Consider the following 15,111-nt stretch of genomic DNA (forward strand, 5'->3'; position numbering starts at 1 on the left):
GGAAAGACTGTACTTGCACCGTTACTCCAACACACCGGTCAACCTACTGGGAAGAGACATACTGTGTCCACTACAAACCAAGATTATGTGCACACAGGACGGTCTCTACCTACACTTTCCTGAGGATCCACCAACAGGGATGATGTTGGCGATGTAACAACAAGAAACCACTGACCAGGTACAGTCATTGGCCTATGGTTGCCGATTGATGAACCCTGGATAAGACAGAAAATGGGAATGGCCCACACCCCAACTGTACTGCCCTCGCAGTGCCGTGTGCTTATGCAAAGCTAGACAGTCAGATAACGGATAGAATCCTTCAAAAAAACCACAAGGCTTGACTTTTCCTGTCCTTTAATGGAGTCTTCTATTTCAATCCAATCCGTAAAACTGAAAATCATACAAAGATATAAACACGATTTACTTAAACACTGGACAAGCAAAGCATTGCATAAGTACATTTCAATTAGCATCCATCAATTAACAAAATTAAAAGAGTTAGCGTCTGTTGAAAGCTAGCAGAATACATTGTTGGAAAACATAATAAATTCCTTGCAGAAATACACAATTATTTGACAATTGTCCACAAATAATACTTACAGATAAATATTCTCCAAGGCAAAAGCGTCAAAAAACTCCAACAATGTTATCTCAGTAGTCTGTTTAGCTTGCGTGTGCTCACCTGAGCATGCATCGGAAAAACACAACATAGCTGGAACTAACGAAAAGAGCGCTCACTCCGACGCAGTTTCTCTAAACCAAAGAAAAGACCACTCACTCTGACGCGGTTTTTCACAACCAAAGAATATAGACTTTTTAAACCTGCTCAATGCTTAATGTATGAACTTTAACTTAACATTTTAACTTTTTAACCCTTAAAGGCAGAACACCAACATTACCATTACATTGTACAATGGTGTACGATAAGGACTAGAGTCACACAGACTATGAGTTATGTTGGGACGAATGGATCAACAAAAAATCATTTCTCATCACGTGAAGATATATACTTGGGCCACCAAGGAGCTGCAGCAGCTGTCAAGCTCCCCACAAAATTGCAAGAATGGTTCCAGGTCCAAAACTCAGTACCACACATCTCTCTACTGATAGCAGAAGGACATGAATCCCATGAGCTAAGGCCAAAAGATGAAAGCTGCCACCCACATACAGGAGTGGAACCCCACTGAAAATAAACCAATTCACATTTTTCCAGACAGACAGTACCTCAGAATATCAATAAAAATCGGTGACGAAGTAATGATGGAAAAAGTTCTGGTGGAGGAAAAAAGCCACACACGCACATGTCGGTGACAACAGAGCATGAGCAGCAGCTGCTAGATCAAGTCCCTCACCAACTGTGGTCAGCCCAACTGTGGTCAGACAGATGTCGGATTTGTCAACTCAGCACTGCCAGCACAGATCAAAGTAAAACCAGGGGCCAGACTGCCGTACCAGAGACAATATCCACTCAAGCAACACACCAATGAAGGGATACAACCCACTATTGAGGGTTTAGTGAAAGCAGGGGTCCTGTTCAAAACCAAGAGCCCCTAATTTTTCCTAAAAATACAAAAAATTAAAAAGCCACACACCTCTGATTATGGATTGGTACATGATTTAAGAGCAATTAACTCCATGGTAGAGGCTGAAACCTCAGTCGTTCCTGACCCACACACATTGCACTAAAACATCCCTCCTGACGCAAAGTGGTACACAGTGATTGATCTATATTCCAAATTTTTCAGTGTGCCACTACATCTGTTTGCCTTTACATACCAAGGTGAGCAGTACACTTACACCCGACTACCACAGGGTTTTTCTGACAGCCCATCAATATTCAACAGGGTGTTGACACAAGACCTGCAACACCTTGACATTCTATACTATATTACAGCATGCGGATGAGTTACTTGTTTGCAGCCCATCCAGAAAGCAATGTGAAGAGCACTCTGTCACAGTACTAACTGTCTTGGCAATAGGAAGACACAAAGTCAGCTGAGACAAACTGCAGTTTTGCCAGTAAAAAGTTGAGTATGTTGGCAGATAGTTGTGTGGGGATAAGAGACAGATTGCTCCCCCACAGATGGAAGCAGTAACCAAAGCTCCACAGCCACACACAGTAGGACAAATGCTTTCCTTCCTGGGAATGACAGGATACAGTCGGCCATGGATATGTGATTTTGCTATCAAGACAGCACCATTACGAGCCCTGATAAAGGCAGCAGGACAAACTAGCAATGCAGCCCGTCGGTCATAGACAGAACTCAGTACACCTCATGACTGTGAGCAACACAGAAAAAAGTATGCATGCCCGTGAAGATCTACATAATCAGCCAATCACTGCCGATCTTACCTTATTTTGTGATGGTCCTTGTTTTCGAGATGAAACGGGTGATCACGCAGGCTATGGCATTGTACAGTTAAAGGATGATGGTGTTAATTTCATGACACTACAAACACAGAAAGTTGATCAGCCATGCTCTGCCCAGCTAGCAGAAATCAAAGCCTTGACGGCTGCCTGCAAGTTGGCAGCTGGCAGCTGAAAAACATGTCTACACTGATTTGGTAGGCAACATCATGGCATTAATATAGCATATACAAGATTGCTACCCCTCATCAACATACAATCACTTGTGAGGGCCCAAAATAGAAAACCCGCAGACAAAAAATGTGGGGCATACCGAACTATATGCCAAGGCGTTGCACGTGGAAAATGGAGAAATATTCAGGGGCTCTTTGTATTGACAGGGCACTATTGCATCACGCTATTCTCTTGGCGTATGGCAGTGACCATTGCGCAAGGGGGGAGATTATACGAAGACTTACCAGAGTATGGTGGTCACCGATTATGGCAGCAACTGTTGACAGAGTACTGAGTGAGTGTGAAGTGTGTGCCCAAAATAATCAAAGACTTGCAATACCTAACTCTTGTCCACAAGGTTATATTCCAACAGGTCAAAGGAGCCACTGAGGACAGAGAGACAGAGGATATGGAAATCGGGTATACGTCAAGGTGTTCAAAAGGAGGTGAAATCAACCTCGATGTGAAGGTCCCTTTAAGGTCACCTTAGCAACCCAAACAACATTGAAAGTTGACCGTAAGGATGTTTGGTTTCAACCACTGCTGCAGAGCACACAATCTAACCAGGCAGAGCAGCTGCTGCTGGGCCATGCTGACCTGCAGGGACCTAGTCACACTAGGTGCAACAAGCTAGCATTTTTTCTGCTACTAATACTACTGCAAAATCATCAAATCAAATGAATGTTATTTGTATAGCCCAAAATCACAATCACATTGCCTCAATGGGCTTTATAATCTGTACAGTGAACAACATCCTTTGTCCTTAGACCCTCGATTCGAGTGCCATGTTGAGGGAAAAACAACCCTTTTAACGGGGGAAAAAAAGAAGAAGAAAGAAACCTCAGGAAGAGCCACAGAGGAGGGATCCCTCTCCCAGGACGGACAGACATGCAATAGATGTTGCATATACAGAAAAGAACAACAAAATCACAGTTAAGAAGTTGCATTGACAGAATATCTGATACAAATTATAAGTAAAGTGTGTGGATCCAGGAGACAGCCGAGCAGGCCGAGGCATCGCCAAGTGGCGACCAAGCCACACGACCTCCTCTCCACTGTGGTGACCTGGAAGAGGGCAGGCCACACAAGATAATTAGCAGTAAAACAGAGAGATCAGAGTGAAGAGGCATCAAATTTTACAGAAATACATATATAAGGAGATAGTAAAACAGAGGACAGCAATGATGGCTAAGTCAAAGAAGTAAGTTTTGAGTTTAGATTTAAAGGCGTCAATAGAGTCAGATTGTCTGATGTTAGCTGGGAGGTTATTCCAGAGGAAGGGGGCATATTAGGATTATAAAAGTCCTGTAGCCAGCTGACCTGAACCATCAGGAGCCCTGAATTTTGAGAGCGTAATGCACGAGTTGGAATATATGGTATAATGAGATCTGACATATACGACGGGGCAAGGCTGTGTACAGTTTTGTATGTCATCAGCAGCACGCTAAAGTCTGATCTTATATTAATTAGGAGCCAATGCAGTGAGGCTAGGATTGGTGTAATATGATCAAATTTTCTTGTCCGTGTTAAGATTCTAGCTGCAACATTCTGAACCATCTAAAGACTTTTAGTGCACTCACGCGGAAGACCCGAAAATAAGGCATTGCAATAATCCAGCCTAGACAAAGCAAAGGCATGAAACAGGATCTCTGCGTCAAGAAGGACCTAATTTTAGCTATGTTGTGCAGGTGGTAAAAAGCGATCTTGGTAATTTCTTAGATGTGCTGATCGAAAGAGAGGGTAGAATCAAAAGTGACACCAAGGTTCTTGACAGTTGAACTTTGAGAAATAAAACAGTTGTCAAGAGTTACCGTCACCTGATCAAAGTGGTGTCTCTGTCGAGCAGGGGCAATGATCAGCATCTCAGTTTTATCCAAATTCAGGAGCAGGAAGGTTTCAGACATCCATTTCTTCACTGCATACAAGCAGATCTCTAATTTCGTGATTTGAGATTTATCATCAGCTTTTATGAGCACATACAGCTGAGTGTTGTCCGCATAGCAGTGGAAATGTATTCCATAACTCCGGATAATTTGGCCAAGAGATGAAATAGATATGGAGAGAAAACCAAAAGGCCAAGAACAGAGCCTTGGGGAACTCCACACTTCACATCAGCAAATATTGATGTAGTATTATTGTAAGAAACACATTGAGTTCTTTCAGCTAGGTGAGACTTTAGCCAAGCGAGAGCCAGGCCAAAGATGCCAAATTGACTTTCGAGTCGGTCTGACAATATGCCATGATCTATGGTATCAAATGCAGCACTGAGATCCAGTAACAGAAGCACTGAGGTAGAGTTTGAGTCCAAAGTAAGTAGAATGTCATTTACCACTTTAGTGAGGGCAGTTTCAGTGGAATGACAGGCTCTGAAAGCTGATTGAAAAGGTTGCAGAAGATTATTATTAAGAAGGTAGCCTGAAAGCTGCTGGGACACAACTCTTTCCAAGACTTTAGAGAAGAAGGGAAGGTTGGATACTGGTCTATAATTATTTAGAGATCCTGGGTCAAGATGTGGTTTCTTAAGTAGATGCTTAACCACAGCAGACTTAAAACTAGCAGGGACAACATCGGTCATGAGTGATAAATTAACAATATTTAACATTGTAGGATATGACGAGAAGTAAAAACATTTGTGTCACCCCTACAAGGACAGGCTAATGATGCTTCAAATGTAATAAGAAAGTGGTCCGACACAGCAGAAAGAGACAGAAGCGACATTAAGGGCTGACACATCTAGTCCATGGGAAAGGATCAAGTCCAGAGTGTTACCACTGGAATGAGAAGGTTCATGAACAAGCTGAATGAAGCCAGAAATATCAAGGGTTCCAGAAAAACTTTACTTAGAGGGTCAGAAGGCTTATTAGTGGATATTGAAATCCCCAATAATTAGGATCTTATCTGAACGAGTCACAAGATCTGCAAGAAATTCACCAAATTCTTCTAGGAATTGGGAGTAAGGCCCTGGAGGTCTTTAGATTACCACCAGGTGAAACCCTGTTCCCTGGACAAGGCTGTTACTACTAAATGTAGATGGTTTTAAAACCAGAGCCTCAAATGAAGTAAATTTTATATCCTTGTTGGAGGGTAAACTGAAAATAGATTTGTAGATTAGAGCAACACCTCCTCCCTGTTTAGAGGCCCAAGCAACATGGGGGAAAAGTATTAGGTTTCAGCCATGTTTCACATAAGCCAACCATGTCCAGCGTATGCTCAGTAACTAAATCATTAATCAGTAAGGCTTTGGTGGTCTAATATTAATGAAGCCAAATTTGAGGGTTTTAAGCTCATTGGAGAGGCAGTTTCCAGTGACAGGCCATTCAGTGGAGCGCATGGTACATAATTTATGAATTGGAACAAGGTACCTTTTAGTAGTAGTATGTTTTGGCTGCCTAAGCAGGTAAGGATGACGGGATGCAGTAGTGATTAGCTTTGGTATTTTATTATGCAAGACTGTGTAAGGTGCATGCTGAGACATTTCCCCACTGTCAGAGGTGGAGATAGAGATTAGATTATTGTGATTTACACATTTAGAGGATGATTCAATGAGAGAGTGGCGAGGGAAGGTGACAGTCCCAAAGTTGTAAACTAAACTATCAGTCTGATATTCTACACTACATCCCTGACTAGCCATATTAACTAGGCTAGTAGACTCCATACCAGCACTAACTGTATCACTAGCAGGCTCTCTAGTCACCTGCGACCTGCCGAGTGCAACATCCCTAGTGTCAAACCTGCGTCAAACACCACTCTATATTGCTAGATAAAACAGCAGCGCCAACTCCAGTAGGATGAAGGCTGTCTGCTCTCAGCAGGTGGGGGCAACCCCAGAAGGAGGGCCACGAACCTGTATCCCTGCTCCCTACAGTGACACGCCAGCCAGCGATTCATAGCTGTAAGCCTACTGTACGTCTCATCATTACCCATTACCCACTGGGGTAATGACCAGAGACAATTTATCGATGCTGACACATCTTTCTAGCAGCCTGAAAAGTCCTGGCTGGGCTATCTTTTGTGATCTCAGACTGCATCAGATGGATATAGTTGGCGCCAGCATGAATTACAGTGTTGCTGTAGCTTGTGGTGCTGTGTGCCTGGGTTCCCTGTTTCTTCCTGCGTGATGCCAGCACCCTAAGATTAGCCTCTATGTTGGAAGCTCTGGCCCCAGGTAAACAGTATACAGTGGCTGACGACGCTAACTTAACTTTGCGGGTAATGGTGTCTCCTATCACTAGCGTGTGGAGTTTAGCCCCGTCAGCGGGGGCTGGGGAGGCACTCGAGCCAGCAGGATTAACAACTGGGCTAGCAAGGACAGAAAACTGGTTAGCAGTCGGGAGAGGTGCCTGCTGACCTCCTGCACCCTCTCCGATGCCGTAGTCGAGCGGGGACAAGCTCCACAGCAGCTGCCGACGAGACTGAGCTAATGCTAAGGCTAGCAGGCCTGCTATCAGGCCCGGGGCTAACACTATCTGCAGTGGCCATGTTTCTAACTGAGAGAAGCTGCGCTTACTCACGGACACGTCTCTCTAATAGAGACATCCTATCTGCAACTGCAGAACAGTTAGCACAAACCATCGTAACACTTGTTTGTCGAGGCTGTGTTAACTGCAGTGAAAGGCAAAAACAGTGAGCTAGGCTAGGTTGAGGGAAGCTAACCAGGCAGCAACAGACTACCCAGTAACAGAAGAATGGTTCAACAAAATACGCATGTTATAAAAGCCTAAAGTTAGCTACGATACAAATACAGTGGGACTGACTAAGACTCAGTTGTTTACTTTTTGATTTCTAAGACAGATAGACAAGGAGAGCGACACAGTTAACAACAGCTTTCGATCTCACGGAAGTCACAGGGGGGTGTCACAGGAAGCAGCGTCACAGCTTGTTGAGTATTCCGCGGAGAATACGAGAATACTGCTACCTATAAGTGGGAAAAGTCAGAGGCAGGAAGCTTTAGACAAGAAATTCAGAACAGAGCAGGAACAACTAGTTGAGTGTGCTTTAGCTATGGGGGTAGTAGCTACCAGGCAAGGACACTTAGCTGTAAGAGAGACCCTAACCCTCACCTACATTAAATTAGCTAAATACTAACTCTAGGTCCAAACGATACTAAACTGAATGGCTTTCCTACGACCATATGTTGCACACAGGGGATGGTGAGAGTGGAAATCACTTGTACAGGCAAACAGTGCTTCAAAATATACCTGAATACACACCATTGGCATATCCTGGGATAGACGAAGCATGGCTTAAAATAAGGGAATCGATTAGAGGGATTCTCATCCATACCATTCACAACTGCCATACCCACATGGGCAGCCCATTGAGCATCAAGCCCCCTATACAGAATACCAATCTGTCCAGCCCTTCATGCATCCAACTAACCCTCCCAGTGTAAGTTCAAGCTATGCTCCTTCCTGTACTGTCTGGGTGGGCTCGCAGGGAGAATCAGTGGGACCAAGGCCTCCGGGTGGACCAACTGGCCAACTTCATGCCACCATCACCCGAACTGCCAGTTCTGCCACCTCCAAGATACAAGGCTACCTATCCATTCACCACAGGAGGTCTGCCCAGACCAGCAGTCTCACCCCAACCTGGACCGAGCTAGATGTACCCCCAGGCGATGTGTCCTCCGCACACCCCATACCTGACCCAGCTGATCCAGGATCCACAACCAGAATACTAGCTGGGCCCACCGAGAACCCTTCCCACAAGGCGTCATTGGCCACTGTGGATTCTTCAGATTAGGACTCAACACCACAGCCCTCATCATCCATATGGATCGAGCATCACCAAGCTTGCCATAGAGCCATCAAATAGTGTGGTTTCCTCCCCACTTTGTCCGAACCAAGCCCCCCTCCCCAGGACACCGTCCCACTTTCCCCTGCCAACCTACTCCTACTTGCTCAGTATCTCCCAGTCGATGATGCTAGCACCTGAGTCAGCACGGCAACTTTCAGGGATCTGGAGGAGGCCGTAGCTGACATCCTTGTTGAGAACTATTTTCTCAAGAAAACTAAATTGGCCCTGTCGCTGTACAAGTTGGTGACCACCGCATGACAGAGGATGAGACGCAGATATACTGCTGTCTATTGTCAGAAATGAAAGCAATACTGGCAAGGATTGGAGGACACCGTGCAAGAGTTGGAGAAGGTTAACCTTGAGCAGAGGGCAACCAATCTGGAGTTAGAAAAAAACAACCTCACCCTGAAGGCCGCTAGTTGCAGACTGAGAAAGGCTGCATTCAGCCAAAAGGCCTCCAGGTGAGATTTGAGAAGAAAGATTACTAAGTTGTGTGGGAGGGTAGAAGATGCATGTCACATGACATGACAAGTCATGTGACCAGGAAGAGATAAATCTCAGCAGGTAGTGGCAGAGGGCCCTTTTCTTTGTTCTGGTGAGGCGGTTGGGCAGCTCGCTCACGTAGCGAGAGATAGCCGGACTTCACAATTCCCGTGCCTCAGGGATAAGAACGACCTCACGTCGAGGGATGACATGACCATGACAGAGCGACTGTGGCTAAAGAGAGTCTCACACACTGGGACCTGCCCTCTGCCCAAGCAGAAAATTGCCACGTGAACCAGGGTGTATGAACTCATACCTGGCAAAGACCAGCCCAGCCACTGTTTTCTATGATTAAATTTTTCTTTTGTGTGTTCATTTATTGGTTTAGTTCCTGAATATGTGATCTCATAAGCATAGGTTTGAGGCTATTTATTTTTATGGTTTACGAAATGTGTATTCTCTTGGATGGTGATTTGAGAGTTTGATTTTCTGTCTCCCCTCTTTGTCTGCAGCTTGAGTGTCCAAGGCCGGGTCTGCACCGACACACTGCTCCTGTCTGTAGTGGGACTGCAAAGGGTGACACATTGTAGTGGTGTGTATATATATTGCCTAGTGACACTGCATGATATCTTTAAAGTAATTGGATGTAGAGTTTGTAGTGCATGTTTGCGGTGCTAGACTTGCTGTCCCCTCTTTCTGTCTTCCACAGCTTCATCTTTCAGCTGGTGAGCACAGCAGACCCGACCTTCTGAGCATAAGGAGACGTTAGTTTGTCGCCATCCACATTTTGTTTGTTATTTTGCCTCACTCCTATACCATATTGCGCCCTCAACATAGATTGATCTGATTGTAATAAAAAGAGATTATTTTGCATACAGTACTGGCTTCTTGTAAGTTGTTCCTGTTCTGGGGAAGTATGGGCCACACAACACAAAGATAAATCTATTGCTAATCAAGGGTTCCTCCTGTCCTTTAATAGGAGGTGGTGTTGTTGACATGTTTAAGTGACTCCCAGTGCCAGGCACTACATTTCTGGCGTTGTTGGCAGGATCTTTTTTTTTTTTTTTTCTCTTTTTCTTTTTTCTGTCAGGAACAATTTGTATCTTGTTTATATTTTTTTTTAGTAGAAACAGTGGCTGGGGCTGGACTACGAGAGAAGCCTCTTGGGGGTGCAACAGCGAACCTGTAACGGGATCCACGGACCAGTGAAGGCCACTCGACTTCGTCATTTACCTTTTTTTTTCTCGTTAAAAGAAAAACATAGCAAAAGACTGTTTTTTTTATCTACTCCTTGTTCTCATTGTAGCCAAACCATAAACTGAACCGCTGACATGAGTGTGGATCAGGAAATGGAGGAACTTTTGGCTCTGCGTGAAGAAGTACAGAGGCTGCGAGTGGCCAATGAACAACTCACCAGGATAGAGGCAGGTACTACTGGTACTTCTAGTACTAGCGCCGTAGACCCACCTCCCGGTGGCAGTTCAGCTTCACCAAATTTGCTTGCACCACATGTTGAACGATTTGTTTACATTCAAAGAGAAAGGAAGTGTCCCCACTTTTCAGGTTCTAAATCCAGATCTGACTTGTCAATTTATGATTGGATTGAGAACATAGAGTCATCCTGGGGAGGGAGGCAGATGACTGCCAGAGAGAAGGCACTCTTCCTTTATGATCACCTGGAGGGGGAAGCAAAAACAGAGATCAGATTTCGTTCTTTGGCAGAGTGGGAGAATCCAGACACTATTTTAAACATTCTGAAAGAGCTGTATGGTTCCTCCTTTTCCTTTGTTAGCCTGCAAAAACAATTTTTTGATCGCAAACAGAAGGAAGGGGAATCTTTAAAAGAGTTTTCCCATTCTCTCAGGGCATTGATTGAAGACATTCAGCGAGCCTATCCAAACCGATTAACAGATCCAGATGTTCTGGTCAGAGACCAGTTTGTGGAGCATGTGCGTGATGTGTCATTGCGGAGGGAGTTAAAAAGCATTGTACGACAGCGTCCTTCAATTTCCTTCTTAGCTCTGCGACAAGAGGCTATAAGGTGGGCAGAGGAGGGTGAGAGACCTCCTGGGCAGACCCGCGCCGGGCTGCATCATGTTGGCGTTGATGATGTTGAGGGTGCCTGTCATGCAGTGGGGGTTGGAAGGGGGTCCGAACTCTCTGTTTTGCAAGAACAATTTAAGAAACAACAGTTACAAATTGAGGGTATCATGCGAAGTCTATCTAAACTAGAATCTGTACTTCATCAGTCTGTTTCCCATGTTACTAAACCAAATTACCAGTTTACTTCAGAGGGCCAGCCCATCTGCCTCCGCTGCCGGAAGCCTGGACATGTCTTCCGTCAGTGTCGCCAGGGGACGAGGCAACGAGCATCTAGTTTACCCAGCATGCAACCAGAACCAAGCTCAGCTCCAACTGGTGCAGGACCTCCAGGTATGGCCAATATAAACCAAGTCAATGTTAATGAGCCTAGTGGAAATGATTATGTAGTACAGGTTCCCCCTATTTCAACTACTTCACGACCCCTCATAGGTAGATGCCCTGTGGTAGAGGTGGAGATGGGTGGGGTAATGGTGAAATGTTTGTTGGATACAGGTTCCATGGTCAGTACTATTACAGAGTCATTCTTTAAAGAAACATTCAAACCCTGGGGTTCTCCCAAACTTAGATCATGTGGGTGGTTGGCTTTGAAAGCAGCAAATGGCCTGGATATCCCTTATGTGGGCTATCTGGAGCTAGACATTCAGGTGTTGGGTAAGAAGGTACCAGGTCGTGGGATTTTGGTTGTAAAGGATACCCCCTGTGCATCACAGTCACAAACAGTTCCAGGATTGTTAGGGATGAAAGTCATCATAGAATGCTACAGAGAGCTATTTGCACAACAAGGGGAGACACTGTTTGCCTCTGTGGCTGCCACTCAAACAGGGGCATGTTGGGAGGCAGCTCTCCATCACTGCCACAGGTTGGAAGCATTCCCAGTACTCCCTGAGGGCCGTGTCCGGGTCTTGAAAAAAACTGGAGAGTTTATACCAGCTGAATCAGTAAAGTTTGTAAAGGTTACCTGCCCAAAAGTACCCTATGCCCCGCCCACCACTATGTTGTTAGAACCAGGAGGCTCAGATCTCGCCCCAGGCCTGCTGTTATCTCCCTCCTTAGTGATCATTGATAATGGGATAGCTCATGTGCCAGTGGTTAATGTGGGTGCCACAGGAGCTACAGTTCACTCAAAACAAGTGTTGGGAACATTACATCAGGTTCAAGGGATAGAGGGAGAGGAGTGGGCTTTTAAGGAAGAAGGCGAAGAGGTTGCCCAGGTAATGCAAGTTAGTGCACAGGCCCACACACAGCCCACACCTACCATCTCAGATACCATTACAGCTTTGCATTGGCCGGAGCTTTCACCTGTAGAAGAACGACAGGCAAAAGCTCTATTGCATAAGTATAGTCACATATTTGCTAAATATGAGGGGGACCTAGGGTGCACTGGTGAAATTGTACATGAGATACCACTCCTAGATGAGGCCCCAGTCCGTCAGAGGTATAGAAGAATACCCCCTACACAGTGGCAGGCTGTAAAAGATCACATTAAACAGCTCCTTGAAAGCAAAGTTATTAGGGAGAGCAGCAGTCCTTATGCATCACCAATTGTCTTGGTACAAAAGAAGACAGGAGAGCTGAGGATGTGCGTTGATTACCGACAGCTGAACTCTAAAACAAGGAAGGATGCATACCCACTGCCTCGCATAGAGGAGTCCTTGGATGCACTTGCTGGCGCACAGTGGTTCTCTACACTTGACCTGGCAAGTGGCTACAATCAGGTCCCAGTAGCTGAAGGAGATAAAGCCAAGACTGCTTTTTGTACACCGTTTGGCCTCTTTGAGTTTGAGCGGATGCCCTTTGGGTTGTGCAACGCTCCTGGAACATTTCAGAGGCTCATGGAGAGGATATTTGGTGACCAGAGTCTTCAGTCGGTCCTCCTTTATTTGGATGATGTCATTGTTTTCTCTTCTTCCATAGAACAACACTTACAAAGGTTGGAAATGGTTCTCAGCCGCCTCCATCAGAAGGGCCTAAAAGCCAAATTAAGTAAGTGCCATTTCTTTAGCAAAGAAGTCCAGTATCTTGGGCACCGTGTGTCCAGTGAAGGAGTAGCCACGGACCCAGAAAAACTTGCTGCAGTGGCAAATTGGCGGCGACCCAGAGATGTGACAGAGGTCCGATCCTTTCTGGGTTTCTGTAGCTACTACCGTCGCTTTGTGAAAGGTTTTGCACAGTTAGCTACCCCCTTGCACCAGCTTGTGGCTAATGTCATCAAAGTAGCCAAACAGAAAAGGATAAGACCAGCTGAAATTCTGCCTGCTATGTGGAATGATGAGTGTGAACAGAGTTTCCATGATTTGAAAAAAAATGCTCACTAGTGCCTCCATTTTAGCGTTTGCAGATTTCACCAAACCCTTTGTTTTGGAGATTGATGCTAGCCACCAGGGATTAGGAGCTGTCCTCTCACAAGACCAGAAGGGCAAGTTGAAGCCAGTGGCCTATGCTAGCCGATCATTGCGGGGTTCTGAGCGTAATATGGAGAATTATAGCTCTACTAAACTGGAGTTCCTGGCCTTGAAGTCGGCGATATCAGAGAAGTTTAGGGAGTATATACTAGGCAGTAAGTGCACAGTATATACTGACAACAATGCCCTAAGCCATTTTCACTCTCTCAAGCTGGGGGCCACGGAGCAGCGGTGGGTAGCCCAATTGGCGGCGTTTGATTTTACTGTGCATTACAAACCAGGGAGGAATAATGGAAATGCTGACTCTCTCTCTCGACAGTACAGTGATCAACCAGAACAGAGCAAGGTGCCCGAGCAGCAGACCCTGGACCCCCCAGACCTTCAGTGTGAACCAGAGGGGCCTGGGGTGGTGTTCCAACAGCAAATTGAAGCCTTCCCTGGTCGATCAAAGACTGAACTGGTAACTCTACAAAACGCTGACCCCATTTTGAATATGTTTCTTTCATTTTGGAAAGCAGGACGGCTACCCACTAAAGAAGAGCGGCGACAACTCCCCGTAGAGACCCAGCACTTGCTCCGGCAATGGGACCGGATCCGGGAGGAGGACGGTCTGCTGTACAGACAGATTAACGCCCCACATGGTGAGAGATGTAATCAACTACTTCTGCCTCAATGTCTTAAGCAGGAACTCCTACATGGTCTCCATAACCAACATGGACACCAAGGGGTACGGCGGACCACTGACCTGGCGAGAAAAAGGTGCTATTGGCCAGGGATGGGAGCAGAGATAGAGAGGTACTGTCAGGCCTGTCAGCGCTGTGTACTATCCAAGGCTGTTCAGCCTGGAGTGAAAACTTACCAGGGTGTGCTTCTTGCCCAGCAGCCATTGGAAATTCTCGCCATTGATTTTACCCTGCTCGAGCCGGCGACAGATGGAAAGGAAAATGTCCTTGTTATTACTGACGTTTTCTCTAAATTTACCCAGGCCATACCAACCAAGGATCAAAGTGCTGCGACAGTGGCGAAGGTTCTGGTGGACAGCTGGTTCACCCGATTTGGAGTGCCTAAGAGGATCCACTCAGACCAGGGAAGAAATTTTGAGAGCACCCTTATCCGGCAGCTCTGTCAATTTTATGGGATTGAGAAGTACAGAACCACAACATATCACCCGCAAGGGAATGGCCAATGTGAAAGATTTAATAGAACACTTCATGACTTGCTACGGTCACTTCCCCCTGACAAGAAACGAACATGGCCAAAACACATCTCTCAGCTGGTGTGGGCATATAACACCTCAACCCACCGCTCTACTGGCCACTCTCCCTATGCCCTGATGTTCGGTGTGTCACCACGGCTCCCTGTGGATTTCCTCCTCGGGTCAGAGGTCACTGAAGAAAGGACAGGCTCTTTGGAGGAGTGGGTTCAGCAACACCTAGAACAACTCCAGGTGGCACGGGAAGTGGCCCTGAAGAACCTAGAGGAAGCTGCAGAGTACCGCCAACAACATCACAATCAACAGGTACACGACCCTGGTTTTAAAGAGGGACAGCTAATCTACTTGAAAGACCATCGTTGTCAAGGGCGCCGGAAGATCCAGGACGTCTGGTCGCCAGTTCTTTACCAAGTGGTCAGAGTTCCAACTAAACCTGGTGGGCCATACACCATCAAATTGGCTGATGGTACCGGCGTCGTGCGACGGGTACATAGGACCGAGATGAGGGCAGCACAGCTTGACACCCCGCCAAC

The sequence above is a fragment of the Pagrus major genome, chromosome 3, assembly GCF_040436345.1.
Source record: "Pagrus major chromosome 3, Pma_NU_1.0".
NCBI lineage: Eukaryota > Metazoa > Chordata > Actinopteri > Spariformes > Sparidae > Pagrus > Pagrus major.